This window comes from Moschus berezovskii, chromosome 10, assembly GCF_049115385.1.
Source record: "Moschus berezovskii isolate FMDL1 chromosome 10, NW_MosBer_1.0, whole genome shotgun sequence".
In the NCBI taxonomy this organism is placed as follows: Eukaryota; Metazoa; Chordata; class Mammalia; order Artiodactyla; family Moschidae; genus Moschus; species Moschus berezovskii.
The window spans coordinates 77,199,231-77,224,767 of record NC_142469.1 but is presented as its reverse complement, the minus strand read 5'-3'; the positions used below and the strand labels follow the sequence as shown (position 1 = coordinate 77,224,767).

At 39.2% G+C, this 25,537-nt stretch overlaps 1 protein-coding gene across 1 annotated transcript in view; it reads right to left on the bottom strand.

Annotated features, from left to right (window-relative positions):
- Nucleotides 1-25,537, bottom strand: part of LOC129560936 (uncharacterized) — a 131,690-nt gene that overhangs the window by 23,052 nt on the left and 83,101 nt on the right. The window lies entirely within an intron of this gene.

Sequence of the window (25,537 nt, the reverse complement as noted above, 5' to 3'; positions counted from 1 at the left end):
CAGGCTATTCTAGAATATTTTGTACTTTTATGAGTCATGAAATAGAACGTCGTCAGTATTTAACCCTAGAAATCTCAGAAAGATAGGCTACTATCATAGGAACTTTCCTGAAGACTTCCAAAATGACTTCTGAAATATTTATATCAAAGTATGAGTTTGAGTGAACTCCGGGAGTTGGTTATGGACAGGGAGGCCTGGCGTGCTGTGATTCATGGGGTCGCAAAGAGTCGGACACGACTGAGTGACTGAACTGAACTGAACTGAACTGATACAAACAGCAGAGGAGATGGAAGGGAAGTTGAGATACAACCCAAAGGAGGCTGTGGCAGGTAGACATTTCTTTTATGTCACCTTTGTGCATGTTTTGTGTTACACACTGGCATACATCTGCCTAAATATAGAAAGTCTTTACAAGAAACTCTAAGATGGATGCTCTAGGAAGTGTCACCTTGTTCATCCTGAGTATCAACCACCAGCAACGCTGGCATGGCTATCCAGATATTCAGCTTCTCCAACTTGAGAAGCATGACAACAGGAGATATAAAATAGAATTACAATTAGCACACTACCACTGAAATAGGGCACATAATTATTTAACTAATAAGGCACAGAAAGGAAAATTAAGTATTCTGGTTCTCCAATCATTTTTCAAATGTATTAACAATTTGAAAAAAAATTAAAATGTGACTGAGTACACTTTTTATTTACCAAATTTTATATTTTTAAAAATTTATTCAGGAGGTATAACTGATTCTCCAAATAACTTAAAGTTATAATATTGATCTTCAATTGGTGCCTCAGGTTACCCAAGTTATCCTACTAATGTTTTCAAGTTTTTGTATAAAGAAAGCTTTACCTATTATGATTTTGAAAACATGATAATTTGTTTCTTTGTTAATACTTTTTAGCTGATCACTTTGGGCTACGGAAAGGTCAGAGAGATGTGGAAAATATCTAAAAGAAATAAATCCAGTGAAGTTTTGACATTCTTCTACAAAACAGGGGGGAAAAGCAGTGACAAGCCAATGGTAGCATAAAACTCTGATGTGCTATGTTCAAATAGGAAGTAAAGCCATTTAACAAAATACTGATTCTAAAAATTTATGTTTATCCAGCTCTTTTGATGGGTCCTTCTCATATTTTTCAGTGAAAAACATTAAATAGGAAAGTAGATATTAAGTGGGAGTTCGCTGTATGATGCAGGGAACCCAAAGCTGGTGCTCTATGACAACCTAGAAAGGTGGGGTGGGGAGGGAGGTGGAGAGGGGTGCAAGGGACATATGTATACCTATGACTGATTCATGTTGATGCATGGCAGAAACCAACACAATATTGTAAGGTAATTATCTTCTAATTTAAAAAATAGTACCTAAAAAAAAATACAACATTAAATACCTGCTCTGATTACTTGGGCCTTTTTCCATGCTGTGTAGAATTATGCAGGGTCTGCGGTGTCTCTTTGGGCACATAAAAGTTCTTGGATGATTTCCAGATACAAAATACAAAAATGGACTAGTTTAATTACAGAGAAGCTAATTCATGGACATCATCTTGGCAGTGGTACAAAGGTAAAAATAATCCCTCTCCATGGAAACCAAATACAACAAGGAAATTCTAATTGAATCACATGTGTTTCATGGCCTTGAGCCACACTGTTTTGGGTCAGGGACATTTATTTTCCATCACCTTTTGAAAAATAAAGTATCACATTGCAGTTAAATTCCAAAGGTGTTTCTTTCCCCACAAATCAAAATTAAGTAAAATTAATTTATCAGAACAACTATATGAACTTCTAGATAAACATATTGAGTTAAAACACATGGATTTATCATCACTTCAACCCAGGGTCCCACTAAACTATCATTTAAGAAATATAAACAAGCATAAAGCAATGAGGGTAAAAATTTTAAAAGAGAGGATTAAAATAGATGAGAAATGGTGAAGAAATGAACCATCCTTCCAGCTGCTCAGACCAAAAATGTTAGTTTCATCCATGACTCCAACTCTCTTGCCTGAATATTTATGTCCAGTCCATGAGGAAATCTCTTAGATCTACCATCAAAATATATTCAAAATTTAACCATTTTCCACCACTTTCACAGCTACCACAAAAGTAAAGGCTGCCATTATCTCTTGCCTATATTACTGAAGTAATCTCTTCCCTGACCTCTCCTGATCCACCACTGTCCCATTCTCAGCAGAAGAGTCATTGTTTCTTTTAACAATTTGAGATCTTCTAAAAACATCAGTCATGTTTAAGCACTCCATTCCCCTCCCGTCTCCTAAAAGGAGATGCCTAATTTTGACAGTGGTCCACAATGCCCTACCCCGTCTGGATTCCTGTTCCTGACCTGATCTTACCACTTTTGCCCATGCTATTCTTGGTCCATACTTGCCTCCTGCCTCCAACATATTAGCTATATTGCTGCCTCAGGTTTCATGCCTGGGGGTGCCTCCTTCTGCCTGGGGTGCTTTCTTCCCAAATTTATACAACTCAGTGCTAGCTGTAACTTCACTTTCTCAATGATCCCTTTTCCAGCACAGCTAAAGTCCAACCTCAGTCTTTACATATCTGATATCCACTAACCCACTGCATTTATTTTCCATAGCATTTATCACTCTCTAACATACTATACTATACTATATGTTAGAGAGTGACAAATGCTATGGAAAATAAATGCAGTGGGTTAAAGCCTTTGACTGTGTGGATCACAATAAACTGTGGAAAATTCTGAAAGAGATGGGAATAAAAGACCACCTGACCTGCCTCTTGAGAAACCTGTATGCAGGTCAGGAAGCAACAGTTAGAACTGGACATGGAACAACAGACTGGTTCCAAATAGGAAAAGGAGTACGTCAAGGTTGTATATTGTCACCCTGCTTATTTAACTTCTATGCAGAGTACATCATGAGGAACACTGGGCTAGAAGAAGCACAAGCTGGAATCAAGATTGCTGGGAGAAATATCAATAACCTCAGATATGCGGATGACACCACCCTTATGGCAGAAAGTAAAGAGGAACTAAAAAGCCTCTTGATGAAAGTGAAAGAGGAGAGTGAAAAGGTTGGCTTGAAGCTCAACATTCAGAAAACAAAGATCATGGCATCTGGTCCCATCACTTCATGGGAAAGAGATGGGGAAACAGTGGAAACAGTGTCAGACTTTATTTTTTGGGGCTCCAAAATCACTGCAGATGGTGATTGCAGCCATGAAATTAAAAGACGCTTACTCCTTGGAAGGAAAGTTATGACCAACCTTGATAGCATATTAAAAAGCAGAGACATTACTTTGTCAACCAAGGTCCGTCTAGTCAAGGCTATGGTTTTTCCTGTGGTCATGTATGGATGTGAGAGTTGGACTGTGAAGAAAGCTGAGCGCTGAAGAATTGATGCTTTTGAACTGTGGTGCTGGAGAAGACTCTTGAGAGTCCCTTGTACTGCAAGGAGATCCAACCAGTCCATTCTAAAGGAGATCAATCCTGGGTGTTCATTGGAAGGACTGATGCTAAAGCTGAAACTCCAATACTTTGGCCACCTCATGCGACAAGTTAACTCACTGGGAAAGACTCTGATGCTGGGAAAGGTTGGCGGCGGGAGGAGAAGGGGACGACCGAGAATGAGATGGCAGGATGGCATCACCGACTCTGTGGACATGAGTTTGAGTGTACTCCGGGAGTTGGTGATGGACAGGGAGGCCTGGCGTGCTGTGATTCATGGGGTCGCAGAGAGTCGGACACGACTGAGCAACTGAACTGAACTGAACTGAACATACTATATAATTTATTTATTATGTACATATCTGTCACATCCAGGAACTCAAATTTCACAAATAACTGTGAGCAACTTTCCTCTAGGAAACACAGAATGGAGAAGGAAATGACAATACACTCTAGTATTCTTGCCTGGAGAATTCCATGGACAGAGGAGGCTAGCAGTCTACAGTCCATGGAGTCACAAAGAGTCGGACATGACTGACCGATTGAACAGGAAACACAGCAAGTGACTCTACATGGTCCCCCTTTTGCACTTAACACTTGAATAAGCTAGCAAACATCCAAGCTAAAAGAAAGTGACCAAAATAAATAAGTAAGTAGTACCAGTAAAGTTGCTTAGATGCTAGAAATAAACATACATAAACTGTTCTCGGTTCAGTATGAAGAAACTTAGATACATGCAATACAACATAGGACGCTAAAACGGTGCATTATAAAGATAGCAAGACTTTTGAAAAGTCCTAACAGCTGTGGAGTACACTTAGCCACTGGTTCAAGGCTATTTTATACCAGGAGGTCTTTTTTTTGCGCCCCTGCTAATAATTCAAGACTGTGCTTGTCTTCTGTCTGTAATTTGTGCTGAGTTAGTGACATACACAAGGTAGCTAAAAATAACTTTATTCTAAATTAAACAAATGACAACTTTTTATTTTCCAAGGTTTGAAAATGTCTGGGGATAAAGTTTTCAACTCTGGAATAGTATAGGTTTCTACCCAAACTCAAAATTATTCCTGAAATATCTAATTTCCTCTTGTTCTTAATTTGCAAATTATTCAATGTTTTTAACTCTGTATCAAAGGATTTTGCTGTACATAGCAAAAATATGATACTGAACGCCAAAGTAAAAATGTAGGCTGAGCTGATTTTTCAAATCCTAATTCTTACATTTAAAGCTGAAAGTTCATTAGAAAAATCAGTTTTGAGAACTATAAGCTCAGATCAATTTTAAAATAATTTGAACAGTCTGTGAATTCAATGTTCCTCTATTTTGACTCAATACTGTATTAAGATTATTAGATTTAAAAATGAGATGGCAACTTCTTTATCCACTGCTTTGCAAATCTGTGTTAATTTTATAATTGTAACACAGGATAAATCACAGATAATTCTACTCTTAAGTATTACTCCAGCAGGACTTGGGGAATAGACACACTTTCATACAGGCAAGTTATTTTACACTACCTTAAAATGATATATACAGAGGGGGTTAGGGAGAGAGCAACAGAGTATACTATTATTATATCTAGGTAAGTATATAGATATAAATTGATAATATATAAAAGGTCCTCCAATTATGATGGTTTGACTTAACGATTTTTCAGCCTTACAATGGTGTAAAAGGGAAACAGATTCAGCTAAAATTGTACTTCAAATTTTGAACTTTGACCTTTTCTAGGCTGGCAATATTTGGTCCAGCACAGAGATCTCGTGACGCTGGGCACTGGCAGTGAGCTGTAGCTCCCAGTTAACCACACAGTCATGAGGATAAAAGCTGATACACTTACATAACCATCCTGTACCCATAAAATCACTCTGTACCCACACATCCATTCTGTTTTTCAGTTTCAGCACACATGAGATATTCAACACTTCATGAAATAAGCTCTGTGTTAACTGGAGGCTAACGTAAGTGTTAAAGTAGGCTGGGCTAAGCTACGATGTTCTGGTAGATTAGGTAGATTAACTGCATTTTCAATTTATGACATTTTCAATTCACAATAGAACTTATTGGGATATAGCCTTCTAGAACTAACACCCACAAAGATGTCCTTTTCATTATGGAGGACTGGAATGCAAAAGCAGGAAGTCAAGAAACACAGGCAAATTTGGCCTTGGAGTACAGAATGAAGCAGGGCAAAGGCTTATAGAGTTCTGCCAAGAGAATGCACTGGTCATAGCAAACACCCTCTTCCAACAGCACAAGAGAAGACTCTACACATGGACATCACCAGATGGTCGACACCGAAATCAGATTGATTATATTCTTCGCAGCCAAAGATGTTTTTGCTCTATACAGTCAGCAAAAACAAGACTGGGAGCTGACTGTGGCTCAGATCATGAACTCCTTATTGCCAAATTCAGACTGAAATTGAAGAAAGAAGGGACAACCACTAGACCATTCAGGTATGACCTAAATCAAATCCCTTATTATTATACGGTGGAAGTGAGAAATAGATTTAAGGGACTAGATCTGATAGAGAGAGTGCCTGATGAAATATGGACGGAGGTTCGTGACATTGTACAGGAGACAGGAATCAAGACGATCCCCACGGAAAAGAAATGCAAAAAAGCAAAATGGCTGTCTGAGGAGGGCTTACAAATAGCTGTGAAAAGAAGGGAAGCAAAAAGCAGAGAAAAGGAAAGATATAAACATCTGAATGCAGAGTTCCAAAGAATAGCAAGGGGAGATAAGAAAGCCTTCCTCAGTGATCAATGCAAAGAAATAGAGGAAAAAACAGAATGGGAAAGACTAGAGATCTCTTCAAGAAAATTAGAGATACCAACGGAACATTTCAGGCAAAGATGGGCTCGATAAAGGACAGAAATGCTGTGGACCTAACAGAAGCAGAAGATATTAAGAAGAGGTGGCAAGAATACACAGAAGAACTGTACAAAAAAGATCTTCACGACCCAGATAATCACGATGGTGTGATTATTCACCTAGAACCAGACATCCTGGAACGTGAAGTCAAATGTGCCTTAGGAAGCATCACTATGAACAAGGCTAGTGGGGGTGATGGAATTCCAGTTGCGCTATTTGAAATCCTCAAAGATGATGCTGTGAAAGTGCTGCACTCAAAATGCCAGCAAATTGGGAAAACTCAGCAGTGGCCACAGGACAGGTAAAGGTCAGTTTTCATTCCAATCCCAAAGAAAGGCAATGCCAAAGAATGCTCAAACTACCGCACAATTGCACTCATCTCACACACTAGCAAAGTAATGCTCAAAATTCTCCAAGCCAGGCTTCAGCAATACGTGAACGTGAACTTCCAGATATTCAAGCTGGTTTTAGAAAAAGCAGAGGAACCAGAGATAAAATTGCCAAATTCAGCTGGATCATCAGAAAAGAAAGAGAATTACAGAAAAACACCTATTTCTGCTTTATTGACTATGCCAAAGCCTTTGACTGTGTGGATCACAATAAACTGTAGAAAATTCTTCAAGACATGGGAATACCAGAACACCTGACCTGCCTCTTGAGAAACCTGTATGCAGGTCAGGAAGCAACAGTTAGAACTGGACATGGAACAACAGACTGGTTCCAAATAGGAAAGGGAGTACTTCAAGGCTGCATATTGTCTCCCTGCTTATTTAACTTATATGCAGAGCACATCATGAGAAACGCTGGGCTGGAGGAAGCTCAAGCTGGAATCAAGATTGCCGGGAGAAATATCAATAACCTCAGATATGCAGATGACACCACCCTTATGGCAGAAAGGAAGAGGAACTAAAGAGCCTCTTGATGAAAGTGAAAGAGGAGAGTGAAAAATTGGCTTACAACTCAGCATTCGGAAAACTAAGATCATGGCATCTGGTCCCATCACTTCATGGGAAAGAGATGGGGAAACAGTGGAAACAGTGTCAGACTTTATTTTTCTGGGCTCCAAAATCACTGCAGATGGTGATTGCAGCCATGAAATTAAAAGACGCTTACTCCTTGGAAGGAAAGTTATGACCAACCTAGATAGCATATTCAAAAGCAGAGACATTACTTTGCCAACAAAGGTCTGTCTAGTCAAGGCTATGGTTTTTCCAGTGGTCATGTATGGATGTGAGAGTTGGACTGTAAAGAAAGCTGAGCACAGAAGAATTGAAGCTTTTGAACTGTGGTGTTGGAGAAGACTCTTGAGAGTCCCTGGGACTGCATGGAGATCCAACCAGTCCATCCTAAAGGAGATCAGTCCTGGGTGTTCATTGGAAGGACTGGTGTTGAAGCTGAAACTCCCATACTTTGGCCACCTGATGTGAAGAGCTGACTCATTTGACAAGATGCTGATGATGGGAAAGATTGAGGGTAGGAGGAGAAGGGGCCGATAGAGGATGAGATGGTTGGATGGCATCACCAACCCAATGGACATGGGTTTGGGTGGACTCCGTGAGTTGGTGATGGACAGGGAGGCCTGGCATGCGGCAGTTCATGGGGTCACAAAGAGTCGGCCACGACTGAGCGACTGAACTGAACTGAGCCTTTTCATAAATTGAGGAAGATCTGTGTTTCTATAACTAAATTTTTTAAAATTTTCTCTCGTATTAAGACAGAACTCTAACATCTCTCAGCAATTTACAACCTCTGGGATTGCTGTTCAGCCCTGTAGGGGTGAAAAAGGGCTGAACAAGGTCCCATTTAATCTTGACTTAATCTTGGCAAACCCCTCGCCACAGATGCATGGTGAATTCTCACACAAGTTTTTGGTTCCCACTTTTGTGCATCTTCTCTTTGGTACCCTGTGTTAAATTCCAGTTGCTTTAGGCAGACACAAACCCTAACCTCTGCCTCCAAGGCTCAGCAAGACCATGGGCCCCCCCATCCCTGTCCTGTGGCAAGAATCTACTCAGGTGAAAAACAAAAACACCTGGGAAAATACTAGGGCTCATCTTGTGTCTTCTTTTATTTAAATGATTATAGTCCTGTGATACCAGTTTTTCAATGCTTAGAAACTGTCATCTAAAATATTTTCATGTTTTTTTAAGTGAGAGGCCATTTTTATTGCTTGCTATGTCATGGCTGAAAGTGACAATCTCTTGTGCTTTTTTACGGATTTTATTTAACAGTTATAGGACTATTAATGTTTTCTCTACCTTACTGAGTCAATAGTGTTTTTACAAGAAGTTTTCTATTACACTTAATTTTTCATATTTCCCGGCAAAAAAAATGTTGTTCATAACATGCTATTTCATTTCAGTGTCTGCAGCACCCATGAATCCCTAATACTTTTTGTGACTTCTACCTTTTCCTTGATTAATTTCATCAGAAGTTTGTCAAATTTATTAGCCTTTTCAGTGAACTACTCTTTTCTGCTGTGTTGATGCTCTATATTGAATGTTTCTCCACACTGTTACTATTTTCTGCTCTTTATTGTTTCCTTCCTTCTATTTTCTTTGGATTAATTTTTCTGTTTTTCATGACTATGCATAATTCAATAGTGATTCAGAGTGTCATTTCTTTGGCACAATGTGACTGACCATTCATATGAAAAGTCATATTGGGACGATTACTCACAACGGTAGAGAAAACATCTGTTTATCTTTGTATTTCCAGGGCCGAGTACATAGTAGGTCCTCAACTAATGTGTTGCTTTATGGATCTGGAAAATTATGTTTTAATATAATTAACTCTTGGGAAAACACTTGACCATGTTACAAAGTTCAATCATGATATAACCTTTAATAAAATCACTTAGTTCAGTTCAGTTCAGTTCAGTCGCTCAGTCATGTCCGACTCTCCGCGACCCCATGAATCGCAGCACGCCAGGCCTCCCTGTCCATCACCAACTCCCGGAGTTCACTCAAACTCATGTCCATCGAGTCGGTGATGCCATCCAGCCATCTCATTCTCTGTCGTCCCCGTCTCCTCCCATTGGGGTTGTCTAAAGCCATGTTATGAAATAGCATAAGGTATCAATTTTGGTCACCTTTAAATCACATTATTGTCTAGATCAATGGATATTCAACGGTGTTGAATTTGTTTATAGTATTGCCAATGTTTCCTGAACTGTCTCTCAAGTTCTTAAAAGCTAAAGCAGCTAACTCATGCATTTTAATATATTTTTTCCTCTAGCATTCTTCTCATTTGACGTAGATTTGTGCACAGTATCTGAAAAGTTGACATCCACAAATAACTTTAAATAACATTACAAAATGAGGAGGTTATCTAACAAATAGGTCATTAAAGAAATTAACCTATTGTGCTCTTCTATTATTATTAATAACAATCAGATTTTTTTTTTTATAAGAAGGCACCTATAAGCTCACCCTGAATGTTAGATGTATATGGTTCTTATCAACCTTACATCAAACACAATATAAAAATATACAACATCTGACAATTCATGTTTGTAATATTGTGAAGGGAGAAAACTGAAAATGTAGATTACAGACCCAGGACCCAAGTATCTTTCTCTTGTCAAGCTTATTTCCAAATCTTTCGCTGTTAATGAATTTTTAGATATCCATATATGGATAAAAGTAATCATATTCAGCATTCAAAGTTCTGAATGCATTGAAACTTATAAAGACCTAAAAAGCAAAGATACCATTTTTTTCTATTTAACATTAAACCTAATTTACAAGTACTTAGAGCTCAATTATACCTTCTACTTGCATTTTTCCTATTATACTACTAAAATCTGCTTTAATTAAGCAAAAGCATAATTTTTGAGGGACTTCTTTGTGACAGGCACTGGATACACACACTTCCTTACACACTTGGAATCATGGCTGGTGACAAAGGCAAATAATTCTAGGAACCATTTAAATTTCCCCAGGTTATACACAAAGAATAGAATGTAATTGGCACTTTGGATCAAATGACCTATATGATTAAAGATGCCTGATTTCAATCTGTATTAGGAGGGACCACTATCAAAGGTCAAGTGTGAACAAAGTATGACTGGTCTGGTTCTCTTCTGAAGACTATAATGAGATTTTATTGATGCTTACCTAACTTTTTTACATCTCCGGTTTCAAAAAAATATAGTTTTCTTAGAAAAGAACTGTAAGGATACCACTTTCCAAACTTAAATGCTTTTTTTTTAAATACAGTGTTCTCCTAGTATATAACTAAAGTTATAGTGAAAGAAAGTGGACAAGATAAAACCTAAAACATATGAGTTTGAAAAAGACAATTCCACATATATTCTAAATTATCTAACTAAAAACAGTCTAATAGTTGCCGAGCAGCTACCGCAGTAGCTCTAATAGTGAACAAATCTCTCTCTGTGTCCTTTGATGATCCACGAGGAGCCGAGCAAAGGCAGTTCCATGGGGTGAATTGCTGAAATTTGAAGGTAGGTTCAAATAGCTGGGTTGATATTTTCAGGTTTCTTTCTACAGTTTAGATAGACAAATATTTCTTTTCCAATTTATGGATGTGGAACTAGACAAAGAGAATCTTATAAATTCACAGATTCTTCAAATATTATGTTCTTTTAATTTTATGATTCTGCTTTTTTAAAAAAATGACTAATATTATCATGAAATGGGAAAACAGCCACTAAAATACTTTTAAGGTATAATTTAGCTAACATGGAAAATAATATGTCAAAAGCAAAGGAGATATGAAATCAAAGAGCAGTTTTAAATAGGAATGTTAAAAGGTTTATTTTGATTAATTTTTACATTATTCTTTTCTAGATCTCCCATGTCTCATGTTGCTGCTGCTGCTGCTGCTGCTAAGTCACTTCAGTCGTGTCCGACTCTGTGTGACCCCATAGACGGCAGTCCACCAGGCTCCCCCATCCCTGGGATTCTCCAGGCAAGAACACTGGAGTGGGTTGCCATTTCCTTCTCCAATGTGTGAAAGTGAAAAGTGAAAGTGAAGTCGCTCAGTCATGTCTGACTCGTAGCGACCCCACGGACTGCAGCCTACCAGGCTCCTCCGTCCATGAGATTTTCTAGGCAAGAGTACTGGAGTGGCTTGCCAGTGCCTTCTCCGATGTCTCATGTTAGTAATATGGAAAGAATTTCCAATTAACATGTTGTCCAGTTCAATTTTTCCTCTAAGTTCAGGAAGAAATATTCAGCATGACAGTGGCTACCACCAATCAGTCACCTTCATCTCTGCAATCCAGCCACTCCACACGACACCACTTATGTAACCTGAGCTTGTTACCACACTTCGCTGCCTTTGTCCATTCTGTTCCCACATCAAGGTTAAGTCTTCTCAAAAATCTCATCCTTCCTTCAAGGTCCATCTCAGATTTGATATCTCACTGAGCTCTTACTTGACATGTGTGCCCTACTCTCCAAAACCAAGTCTGAATTTTCCCATCTCTCACAGGCCTTTGCTCTCACTTCTCATCTAGTTTGTTGGGATTTATTTTGTTTTATTGAGACTTTATTTTTTAGAGCAGTTTTAGATTCACAGTAAATTTTAGTATGAAGGTACAGAAATTTCTCCTTTACCTCTGACTCCATACACGCACAGTGCTACGCACCCCGCTCCGCCACTATCAACATAGTGGTACATCTATTGCAACTGACAAACCTATTTTGACACATAATTGTCACCAAAGACCGTAATTTATATTTCAGCTCATTCTTGGTGTGTCCACTCTGTGGATGTGTACAGATATATAATAAAATGTAACCACCATGATTTGTTCTTTGATTTTAAGTGGGCAAAAAATACATTAGGAAACACAGAAACTCTAAAGGGTGAGCGAAAGAACACAGTAAGTCAAGTATTTACACATAAAGTCCGAGTTTCTACCCTTAGTCTTTTCTTCACATATATGAAGATTAGAATTGACAGGATGGTATAAGGAAGTCTGTCAGCTGTTGCCACAATAATTGACTCAACTCTACTATTTTCAACTAAACTCTTCACCACGGCAAAAGCAGCAAGGCTGAGGCCTTCATTCTAAACAGGGTCAGTTCAGCTCAGTTCAGTCACTCAGTTGTGTCCGACTCTTTGCAACCCCATGAATCACAGCACGCCAGGCCTCCCTGTCCATCACCAACTCCCGGAGTTCACTCAAACTCATGTCCATTGAGGCGGTGATGCCATCCAGCCATCTCATTCTCTGTCGTCCCTGTCTCCTCCCGCCCCCAATCCTTCCCAGCATCAGAGTCTTTTCCAGTGAAGGTGAAGAGGAACTAAAAAGCCTCTTGATGAAAGTGAAAGAGGAGAGTGAAAAGGTTGGCTTGAAGCTCAACATTCAGAAAACTAAGATCATGGCATCTGGTCCCATCACTTCATGGGAAAGAGATGGGGAAACAGTGGAAACAGTGTCAGACTTTATTTTTTTGGGCTCCAAAAATCACTGCAGATGCTGATTGCAGCCATGAAATTAAAAGACGCTTACTCCTTGGAAGGAAAGTTATGACCAACCTAGACAGTGTATTAAAAAGCAGAGACATTACTTTGCCAACAAAGGTCCATCTAGTCAAGGCTATGGTTTTTCCCGTGGTCATGTATGGATGTGAGAGTTGGACTGTGATGAAAGCTGAGCACCGAAGAATTGATGCTTTTGAACTGTGGTGCTGGAGAAGACTCTTGAGAGTCCCTTGGACTGCAAGGAGATCCAACCAGTCCATTCTAAAGGAGATCTATCCTGGGTGTTCATTGGAAGGACTGATGCTAAAGCTGAAACAGGGTCAGTTCTAGGCAAAAACAAGAAAGGACAAAACAGTGGTCTTCTGACATTAATTTTGTTTGTGTCTCCTTCTGCCATTCAATCCTTCATCATATTCATACCACCATGAGGGTCTCCCACTGTGTACTCCTTGGGATTATCATCCAGGTCCCCAGACCTTCTGTGTATACCCCCCTACCCTCACAACATTTCTCTGACTTTATAGGCAACTTATTTGCATATTTGATAAACTAGCTTCAAATGAGTGCTTATAAATGAGAAACTCAATGTTTTATCTATTCACAATAACGTACCATATCGATTCCGAAGACTCACCCAAATGAGTGACTTTTTATATATATGGGCTTCAAATTACAAGAATATACAGTTTTATGTTTTCATGACAAATTAAAATCTGCAATATTGTTACCTATATTTTGTGTACTTCAATCCTTTTAAATAAGACCCCTGAAGCCATACTGCTTCCCTTCCTGCCCCCAAAGACTAGAGGCACAGAATACGAAAGAGCCACCTGATTAGGCTCCACCTTTTAGGTATGTAGGATGAAGACCAGGCCCGGGCAGAGAGGTTGCACAAACATTTTTCTAATACTTGAGGAAATTAACCAAATGATAAGTGCAAAAAAATGTTAAATCTCAAGTCAGTAGGTTCCAAAAGTTTTAAAACGAGCTTGCAAAACATATGACTCATGGAAAAATCTGTTTTGGGAGATTTCCAGAACAATTCAGAGGGACAGTCAGGAAAATGATTGCTTATTGGAGCAACATTTTAACACCAGTAAATTTAGTTTGTTTTAGTAGTGGATACCTTTGACAACATTTATGAACTGTGATGTTTAAATAAAAACACATATACATCATTTTTATTGCTCTTTCCACGAACTGCTATTTTCTTTAAGTCCTCAGTCTTGCCCTCCATAGTTTCACACACCATGGTCTTTTTCACAAACACATCACCCAGTTTATGAAGGACTACTGTATTTTCAGGCAGGTCTCTGTCTCAGTTCCATCAAATCACACCACTGAACAAACACCTGGGCCGCCTACATTAGCCCTGCTTCTAAGGGGCAGTTGAGAAAATACATATATTTTGCTCTCAGGTTCATATTATAACTAAACTTACCATCTTCCTCTCTGGCTTCTGAAATACCCCTTCCCCAACTGTGTACCATTCCTCACTCTTAAAATATTTTGGGTTTGGTTAGCAGGAGAAGAAATGAAACCTGTTCTTATAATTAATATGGTTATGGTGCTTTTCAAGGTAGATCTATAAACACTATACCATTCGATTTTCTAAACAAAAAAATTCAAGCAGATACTATTTTTACTTTTAAGAGAGCCTCATGTTCCACAAATAGAGTTGAGACTAGGAACCAGGTCTTTGAATTTCAAATTCAATGCTGCTTCCATTATGCTCCTCTGCTCTACATTATTCAAGTGTCTGTTGTCCTATGTTTCTCTATATTAATATGAATAGTAGGAGGACATGAACTCTGTTTCTGTTTATACACCATATAGTATAACTTTAATATTTTAAAATAAAGTGTGCGTCTGACAAATTCAGTAATATTGTATTTCTTTAGTAGGTTATCATGGACAGAGGAGCCTAACGGGTGACAGTACATGTGGTCTCAAAGAGTTCAACAGGGCTGAACAACTAACACTTAGTAGGTTATGATATTTTATAGAAGAGAAACCTAAGCCTCAAAGAGGTTAAGCATCTTACCTAATTCACATAGTACATGTTAGAGACAGTATACCGAGACAGGCTGAGACAGGATTTAAACCGAAGTTTATCTGACTCCAAATCCCATGGTCTTCTCACTAAATCTTTCTATCTTTCTCCAGGGTGGTCTCTCTGGGGAATTCCACCAGAAGCCCATGTACTTTGTACAAAACACCCAGTCTAAGCCTATCCTGATTAAAAGGTCCTGGTCCGTCCCTGTGCAACAGTAAACTGCACATTCTCCTAGCTCTCACTCCGTGTCTCTTTTTGGAGATTCACTATAATAGCAAGTGTTCCTTTGGGAAAAGTCCAATTCTTCAGCCTCCCTGGCCCAGTGTGCGATGACTCAGGTCCGACTACAGCAATTCCAAACAACCTCTTCCAAACAAGACCTTAAGAATGTCAGTGACTCAGGTACTATTGTTCTCAGATGACCTTGGGTAGGGGCCATGATCACTTACAAATATAAAAAATTAAGTAATTCAAGATGGAGAAAGGCTGAGGGGTTGTACCGCTTTCAGACTTATACAAAAGAAAAGGGAAATAAATGTACCAACTGACTGACTACCGCATAACCTGGTAAATGGTAGTCATCTTTCAAATTAAATCTTATTTTTTCCTCTTTCGATTGAAAGAAAATGCAAGATAAGATCTAAGAGTAGTAACCTTCTGAAGCCCTCCAGGAAATGTTTATTTTGTCTTATATATAAAACCACAACTAGTATCCAAAAGAACTTGATGCCCTTGTTAAGAATGAAAAACATCATGGTAAACAGCTGGAGGGGGCTGATAGCATGTTTCAGGGCGTGCATTCTTAACTCACCCCTAGAATTGCTCATTTCAAAGCGAAGGAAAACATTTCCTGCTTTAGTGCATAACAGAGAAAGGCAAATGGTCTGGAATGACCTCAGAAGGTTTAGCAGTTTTCCGAAGAATTTGAACAGACTTTGCTCAAAGCTTCCTTTAACTGGACATCTGCCAAACCACTTGGAAAATTTGTGCATTCAGAAAGAAGATCCCCACTACAAAAGATATTCTCCATAAGAAAGCACTACAACCACTGCAAATATTTTTACCATTGATTGTATGAGTGATTACATCAGAATTCTTGGTGTACTTTTCTAATTTCCCTCATCCCTATCTATCACTTTTTAAAATGCAAAGACTGTGGTTTACTAGTTTGTGCAGAATTTAACGTATTCATTAATGTTTTATACTGGACCAAGCACTGGGGATCAGAGAAGGTAATGGCAACCCACTCCAGTGTTCTTGCCTGGAGAATCCGAAGGATGGGGGAGCCTGGTGGGCTGCTGTCTATGGGGTCGCACAGAGTCGGACACGACTGAAGCAACTTAGCAGCAGCAGCAGCAAGCACTGGGGATATAATGACATTTAACTTATATGCAGAGTACATCATGAGGAACACTGGGCTGGAAGAAGCACAAGCTGAAATCAAGATTGCTGGGAGAAATATCAATAATCTCAGATACGCTGATGACACTACCCTTATGGCAGAAAGTGAAGAGGAACTCAAAAGCCTCTTGATGAAAGTGAAAGAGGAGAGTGAAAAGGTTGGCTTGAAGCTCAACATTCAGAAAACTAAGATCATGGCATCTGGTCCCATCACTTCATGGGAAATAGATGGAAAAACCGTGGAAACAGTGTCAGACTTTATTTTTTTGGGCTCCAAAATCATTGCAGATGCTGACTGCAGCCATGAAATTAAAAGACGCTTACTCCTTGGAAGGAAAGTTATGACCAACCTTGATAATATATTAAAAAGCAGAGACGTTACTTTGCCAACCAAGGTCCGTCTAGTCAAGGCTATGGTTTTTCCCGTGGTCATGTATGGATGTGAGAGTTGGACTGTGAAGAAAGCTGATCGCCGAAGAATTGATGCTTTTGAACTGTGCTGTTGGAGAAGACTCTTGAGAGTCCCTTGTACTGCAAGGAGATCCAACCAGTCCATTCTAAGGGAGATCGATCCTGGGTGTTCATTGGAAGGACTGATGCTAAAGCTGAAACTGCAATACTTTGGCCACCTCATGCGACGAGTTGACTCACTGGAAAAGACTCTGATGCTGGGAAGGGTTGGGGGCGGGAGGAGAAGGGGACAACCGAGGATGAGATGGCTGGATGGCATCACTGACTCTGTGGACTTGAGTCTGAGTGAACTCCGGGAGTTGGTGATGGACAGGGAGGCCTGGCGTGCTGTGATTCATGGGGTCGCAGAGAGTCGGACACGACTGAGCAACTGAACTGAACTGAACTGAATCCATAGATATTTCTTATTTACCATGTTTCCAGCACTGAACTAGGACAGAGTATGATGACAAAGTAGCCAACTGTCCTATCTTAACGGAGCTTTCACTCTAATCCATTATGTCTTAATTCTCACTGTGAACCAAATCACCAGGCAGCTTTTAAAACAGACCACTGAAAAGAAGGTCCAAACTCAGTTCAGTTCAGTCACTCAGTCGTGTCCAACTCTTTGTGACACCATGGACTGCAGCATGCCAGGCATTCCTGTCCATCACCAACTCCCGGAGTTTACTTGAACTCATGTCCATTGAGTCAATGATGCCATCCAACCGTCTCATCCTCTGTCAGCCCCTTCGCCTCCTGCCTTCAATCTTTCCCAGCATCAGGGTCTTTTCCAGTGAGTCAGTTCTTCACATCAGTTGGCCAAAGTATTGGAGTTTCAGCTTCAGCATAGTCCTTCCAATTAATATTCAGAACTGATTTCCTTTAGGATGGACTGCTTGGATCTCCTTGCAGTCCAAGGGACTCTCAAGACTCTTCTCTCACACCACAGTTCAAAAGAATCAATTCTTCGGCACTCAGCTTTCTTTATAGTCCAACTCTCACATCCATACATGACTACTGGAAAAACCATAGCTTTGACTAGACGGACCTTTGTTGGCAAAGTAAATGTCTCTGCTTTTGAATATGCTGTCTAGGTTGGTCATAACTCTTCTTACAAGGAGCAAACATCTTTTAATTTTATGGCTGCAGTCACCATCTGCAGTCATTTTGGAGCCCCCCCAAATGAAGTCTGTCCCTGTTTCCATTGTTTCCCCAATTATTTGCCATGAAGTGGTGGGACGAGATGCCATAATCTTAGTTTTCTGAATGTTGAGTTTTAAGCCAACTTTTTCACTCTCCTTTCATCAAGAAGCTCTTTAGTTTTCTTTGCTTTCTGCCATAAGAGTGGTGTCATCTGCATATCTGAGGTTATTGATATTTCTCCCTGCAGTCTTGATTCCAGCTTGTGTTTCATCCAGTTCAGCATTTCTCATGATGTACTTTCCATATAAGTTAAATAAGCAGGGTGACAATATACAGCCTTGATGTACTCCTTTCCATATCTGGAATCCACCTAACACCAGTTAAATCAAAGTTATTGGTTTGGAGGTAGATGCAAATAATGAAGCAGTAGATTATAATGTAATAAATATAATGAATGAGATAAATAAGAAATACTTTGAAATAACATAGAAAGTACATACAACCCAGATTTGGGGCTGAGTACCAAGAGGCTTCCCTCTTGGTAGCTCAGTGGTAAAGAATCCACCTACAATGCAGGAGACCTGGGTTTGATTCCTGGATTGGGAAGATCCCCTGGAGAAGGAAATGGCAACTCAATCCAATATTCTTGCCTGGAGAATCCCATGGACTGTAGCCTGCCAGGCTCCTCTGTCCATGGGGTCGCAAGAGTCAGACACGACTTAGCGACTAAACCAACAACCACCACCAGCATGTTTCAAATGATAATTTTTCACTTATTTTAGGAAACAAAGGGAGTGAGGCCATTCAAGACAAAAGGCATATGGAATTCAAAGGCAGAGAGGCACATTTCTGAGAGAGTTCAGAGACAGTTATTTGTTTAGCATGCGAAGCCCAAGGTAGAAGAGAGATATAGGAACTGGACAAGAAGCAGAGCAAAGAAATTCAGATTCTCAGGCTAAGAATCTGGGAGTTTCTGAATTATTTCTGAATTTCCTGAGACAATTAGAGCTTTGGAGGTAATTTAAAGAGAGACTAGAGTGATCATTGCCCATTTTCTTCCAGGCCCTGGATATTTAAATATGGCAAGTCCTGAAGCAACAACACAGTAACCCCAAATTGTGTCATCTCTTAATCACCGGAAAAAGTCAACACTTGATCTGCTAAAGCTATCTGTAATTAGTCTACTATTCTACTTGAATGTGTGTCCAGCTTTCTGTAGTTCCCTTGAGCAAAACCAATCACCCGTCTTGCTCTTAAGATTTTTTTCAAGTCTAAGTCCTGAAGTGATGCTGAAGACAATTACCACACTTATTCACAGGAATGAGAGAAAGTGCAGGACTCTAGAAGAAATGATCTGAGTTCAGCACAGGCCTCCAGTGAAAGGAGGAACTAAATATTCTAAAATTGTTTTCAAAGAATATTGTTAGCTTGCTTATTTGATAAGGCAAGAAAGATTATTTTTTTTTCCCCCTGAGAAATAATGGTCATTTCAACTTTTTTTCAGACTCTCCTATAATTGCCTCTATGGGTTTCATGAAGCCCAAAACATGTTTTTGCTATTTATAACCCCTTGTTTTCCTCCATTCATGAAATGGTGAAAAACAGTTCTTACAAATAAGAGAGAATTCAAGTACAGTACCTGCTTGTTTGGCTCAATATTTTGATTTGATTTAAAAATCAATAACTTATTTTAACTAAATGGCAGACATTTCATTCCTAGGTATACAAAGAACTCAGAAAACTCCACCCAACCTCCTTCATCCTGTTTGGTCACGAGAGAGAGAGGGACTACATTGGCAGGAACTATTTCCAGTTCCTGTCAAGAGTCATTTCAGAAAGAAAGCTGAAGCAAAAGTCTCACTATTATTTTTATTTTAAAACATTTAAAAATAAATAACTAGTTGTTGGCCCCCAGGGTCTTCTTGTTTCTGCAAGTGAAAACCTTGGGAGGAAGCAGCTTCATGCTGATAAAGGACCAGGTTGGCCAGACTAAAAGGGACCAAAGACACAACCTAAATGTAAGTACTAGCTCTCTGTAGCCACTAGTCAGACACTGGGTTTTCTCCCATTGAGCTCTGCTCAGTTCAGTTCAGTTCAGTCGCTCAGTCATGTCTGACTCTTTGCTAGCAACCTTCATATTTGATCCCATGAGACTAAAACTCACATGAGACAAATTTGGGTATTAGTTTCCTTTTCAGAAGAGTCAGGTAGCACAACACTATATCCTACAGAATAACAGCAGCTATTGTTTGATGTCTTACTCTGTTCTAGGCACCACGCCAAGTGTTTTTACAGACACCCATTTATTTAACTTACACAATAACTGTCCCAAGAGCATTACATGCATTGTACTGATAGAAAAACAGATGCAGCTAACAAATGGGACAGACGGGACTGAAATTCATTTTCATGACACAAAACTAAGAGCTCAAAAATCACTACACATTTCTGTTTCTCCACTGTTAAACACATTTTCCATGCATGTCATTATTATTCAGTATACAGATGGTGCATATGTGAAAAAGCCACCAAGAAATGAACTGCTGCTCTCTGATCTATTACACAGAGGTTTGTGCTCTTCAGGTACGTGTCCAAAAACTACAGTATTTACACCTCCAGTGAGGCTCCAGCAATTAACTGTGAACTAGCTGTACGTCACCAAGTCTTGCAAAACAATTTCAGTCATATGTTCATATAGCTCATTCCAGCACTGCAGCCAGGAAAAAGGAAATGGAGGATTATCAATGATGCTTTGTTTTAGATCTGCTAATTGAAGTGGATTAATTGTCTGCCAAAATATTTACTCTTTTTTTCCCTGATGATGTCATTCTCATAGCTACTCTTGATAGAGCTAACAGATTACCACTTGACACTCTTTTTGACCTCTGAATTCTCCCTGCTGCTATTCTAACTCAGTGATTTTAAAAAATATACTGTTATTCTCATTTTATCATTCATTTCCTGACCTTTCTAGTTCAAATTAATGTAGCAATCATCCTGAATAGCCTCCGTGATACCTGTTACTCAAGTCTGTATTTGAGAAGGCAATGTGTCCTAGCTAGAAATAGTCTGGTTTTACAGTAAGACTGGTTTAAACCCTGGTGCCAATGCTTATAAGTTACTTAACCTCTACAGCTTTGAGATTCTCTTTTTTTATAGTTGAAAATTAATGCCAAACATACAGTTGTTAAAAGAATTACATATAAGATACATGTGGGTCAAGTATTTTGCGTTTTCAAAATAAGGCATAGACACTTTAAAGATGGCATCCATGGTCTTCCCCTTATAGGCTGTTCTAATTTTTTTCTGATAAATATATCAAAAAACTAAGTGATATCAAATACATAGACACTAATAAGATTTCTTTACACAGAATCATTAAACAGGCTCCTTAAGTGTTACTTTTCTCTATTTCATTCCTTATTAAACACACAAGGAAGAAGTGTAAGAACTTTTAAAACACAATTAGGAGTCTCCTTTGATGTAAATGTGTCTATGACTATATATTCCACAAAAATATTTTTAAAATCTCAGCTATTTAATCCTTTCTGACAAATGTGTAAAATTCACCTTCATCATAATCAACAGAGGGTCAGTAAATGTAGATGAACATAACAATGGACTAAACCATGAACTCCTACTGGGTAAAGAGACATCTTAGTATCATGATCACAGCACAATATTTGGAATCACACTTGAGCTTTAATCCTGGCTTTGGCATATAAAGTGGTTTGATCCCTAAACTGTTTCCTAATCCATAAACTGAAAATATAATACCTATTGTATGCACGTGTGTGCATGTCTAGTCGCTCAGTTGTGCCCACCTCTTTGAGACCCTAGAAGCTGTAGCCCACCAGGCTCCTCTGTCCATAGGATTATCCCGGCAAGAATACTGGAGCGGGTTGCCATTTCCTCCTTCAGGGGATCTTCCCAACTCAGGGATTGAACCTGCATCTCCTGCATTGGCAGGCAGACTCTTTACCACTGAGCCACGTAGGAAGCCCATTATACCTTTTATTACTACCTCTAAATTCAGGAGGGTAATGAAGGTGTGTATACAGTAAGGGCTTAATAAATATGTTTCCTCCTCCCATCTCAATTTATCTTTTATTTGCACTTATCAGGCTAATTGAATTGACTCAATATTGTCTTAATGTGTGAGGTAAAAAGACTTTACAAAGCTGTACTAAGCACATTACCTTTTTCTAAAAGTAGGGAAATATGTCTCTTCTTAGCTCATTTCCCAATAGGCCTGTGAGTCCACATCTATACACATATACACACGTCACACACGTGTGCTGATATGTTAGTTGCTCTGTTTAGCCCCAGTTAATATCAACAGGCAGAGTCAGGCAGCATCATTACCAGCCCAGTTTTGTTTAGAGCTCCTTGGGGCCCCAAACAGTTGTCCAAGTGAAATGTTCAATGTCTTAATTGCTGGTGGGCAGCAAAGCCATTTCTACTGTTGCAGGAAAAGCTATGCAATTTTCCACTGAGAATATGATTAGCCACATCAGAAAATATGAAGTCTATATCCAATTTGTAACTCAAAAGACATTGTGACATCCTCCTGAGGCAAATATCTGGTTATGTGATTTCCAACAGAAGCATAATAATAGTGAAAGGAAGAAACATAGATACCTCTGAATTTAGCCCAATATATACAAGAATCTCAGAATTTCATAGGTCACTCCAAATCAATTCTATTTTCTATGTGAAAAAATAGAAAACAAACTAAATTATTTCATATCCTTCTCAGGTGAAGATTCCATAGTGACAAAGTTTAAAATGCTCTAAGCAGGAAAGCAAAACAAACAAAAACCAAGAAATTTGTAATGATGCAACTTATTTATCCTTAAATATATTTCCCTTATCTGTTATACTGGGAACCATTAGCAGGTGTCTTAAATTTCGTAGAGTTTTGCATGTGTGAATTTTTATTAGGCTGGTAAGTGATTATCTTTGTTTATGACTTTCTGGCTTCAGGAACTTTGGTAATAAATTTTGCTGGGGCACTTCTTGGTGGTTCAGTGGTTAAGAATCAGCCTTCCAAGGCAGAGGACAAGGGTTTGATCCCTGGTCCAGGAAGATTCCACGTGCCTTGGGGCAACAAAGCCCGTGCACCACAACTAATGAAGCTCGCATACCCTAGAGCCCACGCTCTGCAATAAATCACTACAATGTGAAGCCCGTGTATTACACGAGAGAATAGTCCCTGCCCACCACAACTAGAGAAAGTCTACTCAGCAGTGAAGACCCAGAGCAGCCAAAATTAAATAAATAATTTTTAAAATAAAATTTAGTCCATCTGCAGATGAATGGATAAGAAAGCTTTGGTACATATACACAATGGAGTATTACACAGCCATTAAAAAGAATACATTTGAATCAGTTATAATGAGGTGGATGAAACTGGGGCCTATTATACAGAGTGAAGTAAGCCAGAAAGAAAAACACCAGTACAGTATACTAACACATATATATGGAATTTAGAAAGGTGATAACAATAACCCTGTATACGAGATAGCAAAAGAGACACAGGTGTATAGAACAGTCTTTTGGACTCTGTGGGAGAGGGCGAGGGTGGGATGATCTGGGAGAATGGCACTGAAACATGTATATTATCATATGTGAAACAAATCACCAGTCCAAGTTCGACGCATGATACAGGATGCTCGGGGCTGGGGCACGGGGATGACCCAGAGGGAGGATAAGGGGAGGAGGGAGGTGGGAGGGGGGTTCAGGAAGGGGAACTCATGTACACCCGGGGCGGATTCATGTCAATATATGGCAAAACCAACCAATATAATATTGTAAAGTAATTAGCCTCCAATTAAATAAATAAAAATAAAAAACAAACAAAAAAATAAAATAAAATTTAAAAATACATACATAAATAATAATTTTTACTGATAATGAAAAACCTCTTACCACTGATACACACACACACACACATCTAGGAGAATTTTTTACAGCATTAGGCTGTCATAGGCAGATGGGTTCTATTTTAGGAGACTGCCACCAAACTGATGATGCTGACCCAGCATTTTCATAATTTGCTACTAACCCTTGACGTGGAAATCTTGAAATTCTGGATTAAACATTATAAAGTAGAAATATTAAAAGGTGAAAACTTCATGTGCCTCAAGTAGACATTATTTTGCTCAGCTCATATTTTCCATTTGAAACTTGTTTTAAAAGTCCCAGTTTTGCTGAGAATTTATGCAGGAGAATAAAATGTGATTTCTAACAAAAATCCATTTTGACTTTTTTTCCCTGTTTCACACTTGAAACAGAGAATTTGCATCATGAGGCATATCAAAGCCTTCCCTTGACCATAAACATAACCCCGATTCCTCCAAAAGTTGACCATGTAATCCACACCACAGAGTGCAAACCCAAAGTAACTTCCTACATATTGAATCCACTTAAAAGAGAACTAAAAGTATAATTAAACAGCTGGATATGTTGTTAAAAAATATTTTTTATTCACTAATGGAAACTTGGCCCGGGCTACAGTTACTACTATCTCAAATGGCAAGAACTTGGATATTAAGCCTCCCTCTTGTTAAAAGTTATTTTCTATGAGCAAAGCTGAGAATATTAGTAGGGAAGGGTGGGTAAATATGACTTCTACTGCTAAAAATTCATGTTCAGCCGAGTATGATCTAACCATATCACCATTACCTTGAAAAAAAAAAGAGAGAAAAAATGAAATCATTAAGTAAAAATGGAGTGCCTCAAATTATTAGGACTTTTTCAGAAACTAGATCTTGCAGTATTTTACAGAAACATAAGTCAGTTAGCATTTGTTGGACCTTTTCAAAGACTCTCAGTTTGCTTTTGTTTCACAACAAAGCACCCAACTTTTGATTAAGGTGTTCAACAAACCTTTATGGAATTCGTCATTCTGTAGGTCAGCTCTTTGGACTGGGCTCAGCTGGGCAGTTCTGATCATAGCCAGGCTCACTTATGCTTCTCCAATCACCCGCTGAGGTTAGTTAGGTACTGGCTGGCCAAGGATGGTGTGATGGGCAGAATTCACAAAGACGGCCATATCCTAATCCCTATAATCTGAGAATATGCTACTTTATATGGCAAGAGGGGATTAAAGATTGCAGATGGAATAAAGGTTAATCCTGCGTGCCTGCTCAGTCACTTCAGTCATGTCTGACTCTTTGCAATCCCATGGACTGTAGCCTGCTAGGCTCCTCTGTCCATGGGATTCTCCAGGTAAGAATACTGAAGTGGGTTGTCATTTCCTTTTACAGGGGATCTTCCCAACCCCGGGACTAAACTCACATCTTTTATGTCTCCTGCATTGGCAAGCAGGTTCTTTACCACTAGCACCAGCTGAGAAGGATAATCAGTTCACTTTAAAATAAGGTGATCACTCTGGATTATCTCAGTTCAGTTCAGTCGCTCAGTCATGTCCGACTCTCTGCGACCCCATGGACTGCAGGATGCCAAGCTTCCCTGTCCTTCACCATCTTCCAGAGTTTGCTCAGTCTCATGTCCATTGAGCCAGTGATGCTATCCAACCATTTTATCCTCTGTCATCCCCTTCTCCTCCTGCCTTCAATCTTTCCCAGCATCAGGGTCTTTTCCAATTAGTCGGCTCTTCGCATCAGACAGGCAAATTATTGGAGCTTCCGCTTCAGCATCAGACCTTTCAGTGAATATTCAGAGTTGATTTCCTTGAAGATTGACTGG